The 2,495-nt window shown below is 55.5% G+C and overlaps 1 non-coding gene across 1 annotated transcript; it reads left to right on the top strand.

Moving 5' to 3' along the window:
* Window positions 1–2,380: 2,380 nt before the first annotated feature.
* TRNAY-GUA lies at window positions 2,381–2,470 on the top strand. The gene is given in 2 exon segments: window positions 2,381–2,417; window positions 2,435–2,470. It is a non-coding gene; the product is annotated as a tRNA-Tyr (tRNA).
* The last annotated feature ends 25 nt before the right edge of the window (window positions 2,471–2,495 follow it).

The raw sequence follows: 2,495 nt of genomic DNA, 5'->3' as shown, positions 1-2,495 counted from the left end.
GGAGCGGGACCAGCAGCCTCTGCGCGCGGCTCATCTACATACGCCACGCCCCCTGCCGGGATGTCCCGGATGTCTTGTTCTTCCAGGCGGGGGTGCGGGGCCTACTAACCCCACCCGAGACTCGCCGGTGTCTCGGGAGGGTAGCCCGTGGGCGAGCGGCGACCAGTCGTGGGGGACCTGGGAAGACGCGAGCTCCCGGTGCCCCGCAGTTGAGGGGGTGGGTCGTGGCTCGGGTCTGGTCTCCCGTTCCTTTCAGCAAAAAATGTCAGCCCATTTTTGCCCTCGCCTCTCTGAACTCATCTTCTAGTCATGGAAAGTTCAGGAAAGACCTATTTGCCGGTTGACGTTAAGCGCTAAAGCCACCTTAATAGGAAAGCGTGGTAATGTTTCTTCACGGTGTCTTTTTAAGTAAAAGTGACGAAAGTGCTTCGGGATATGTAGCCTATCCTAGTGATGCTGGAAGGAAAGCCCGGGGTCCTATTGCAGAGAGAAAACCGGGTGAGAGCGCGGTGTTCGGGGTCAGGCGCCGTTGCCCTTGGGCCTCGCCTCCGCATCCCACCCCCCACCCCCGCCTGCTGCCCCAACGGGCAGACACTGGGCGGCCCCCCCAGGTGTCCTTCGGTCCTTTCCGATCTGACTCGGTCAAAGAGAAACACAGCAGACCGTAGAGAAAGTGGTGAAAGAGACTTTATTCAGTGAATACTGACAGCAGGGGACAGAGTTGACCAGCTCCATTCCGGAATGGGCGAGGGGAGCGGAGCGTTTTAAAGGGAGGATGAGAGGGAGGGGGCTCAGAAGAGGCAGCAGCGACACACCACAGAGTTGGTCAGTAGAGAGGCAGGCCAGCGGTGTTTGTCAGTGGGCAGTTACTGAAGTTAGGTTGGGTCCTCGCAGAGAAAGTGGAAGACAGAGGCCCTATCCTTCTTGCTTACACTTCAAAGGAATGGCTCCCAGCCCAAAGAGAGACCCTTTGGACTAAGAGAAAACCATCTTCACAATTGCAAGCCCTTTTAAATGAATGCTCTGACAAAGGGCAGTCAAGCGACCTTCTTGGCGGTTCAGTGGTTAAGACTCTGAGCGCCCAATGCGGGGGGCGGGGGGGGGGGGCACGGGTTACCCTGGCCAGGGAACTGAAATGCAGCACAGCGCGGACAAAAAGAAAGAAAGAAAGAAAAAGTATGACAGGGGCCTGTGTTAGGTGTTGGACTTACTCAGAGAGGACTTTTTAAAATTATTTTTAATTGAAATACAGTTGTTTACAACGTTGTGTTAGTTTCAGGTGTAAGGCAAAATGTTTTAGACGTCGTATTTTAGTTAGAGAAAGGGGTGTGGAGGTGGGAGAAAACTGACAACAGATTCCATAGGCAAATTAATTAGTATGTTAGATGTTAACAGCTATGAAGAAAGAAAAAAAAAATCGAGGAAGGAAAGGAGATGGGGAACTGCTATAAGGAGGCAGGTTGCTGTGTTGATTTCGGTAGTCAGGGGAGGCTCCCTGGAGAAGGTGACAATGTGAGCAGACTGGAGGGAGGAGGGGGATGGGCATAGGGCTGTCTGGGAAGAGCATCCCTAGCAAAAGGTCAGCTAGAGCAGTGTCGGGAGAATAGCAAGAAGGTCCTGAGTACAGAACAAAGTTTATGAATGGCACCGAGACTGAGAGAGGTGACAAGAACTGAGTGAGGGTCGTGTAGACCTTTGTAAGGGTTCAAGTCTGAGTGAACCAGAAGTTTCCAGAAGAGAGGCAGCTTCATCTAAACCCTCCACACCCCACCCCCACCCCTCTTCCACACTCCCCTAGCAAAGGAGAGAAAATCACTCTGGCTGTAAAGGTGGCCGAGCGAAAGCAGGGAGATCCATAGGAAACCTGCAGAATGCAGGCAAGATGATACTGGTTTTGAAGGGTGGCACAACGTGCCACAGCAAATAATACCATTTTGACCAAAGGAGTAGTTTGAACTGACGGCACTTAAAGAGCACCAGCTGGCTGGCTAGGAGTTTGGCAGCCGGCTCCCCGGTGCCCCTCTCCTCGGCCCGGCCTCCCGCACCCCACGCGCCCATCATCCATTTCTCGACGCCTGTCCCCTAGCTCTCTTCTCCGCCTTCATGCCGCGGTCCCCACTTGTAGAAAGAGGGACGGCGGAGAGGAAACGGGGCATCTTGAAACTCGGCGCCCGGATGCCGGCCACCACCAGGCCCGGGCCGCAGCCACCCCGCAGGATTGCCGGGTCCTCCCACCCTCACCCGGCACCCTGGCGGTGAGCGCACAGGTCTCTTCAGAGGGGCTTCCGACCAAGCCGGACGGTCTCACCTCGGGCGTCCCAGTGAGGTGTTGCGGCATTTCCGGAAAAAGTAAGGTCCCCGGCCGCTTGGTGGCGCGCACCCTTCGATAGCTCAGCTGGTAGAGCGGAGGACTGTAGATCCGACACGTGTGGTCATCCTTAGGTCGCTGGTTCGATTCCGGCTCGAAGGAGGTGCTGGTTGCTTTTGCTCCCCAG

This window comes from Oryx dammah, unplaced genomic scaffold (assembly GCF_014754425.2).
Source record: "Oryx dammah isolate SB20612 unplaced genomic scaffold, SCBI_Odam_1.1 HiC_scaffold_5472, whole genome shotgun sequence".
In the NCBI taxonomy this organism is placed as follows: Eukaryota; Metazoa; Chordata; class Mammalia; order Artiodactyla; family Bovidae; genus Oryx; species Oryx dammah.
This window is presented reverse-complemented; position numbering and strand designations above follow the sequence as displayed.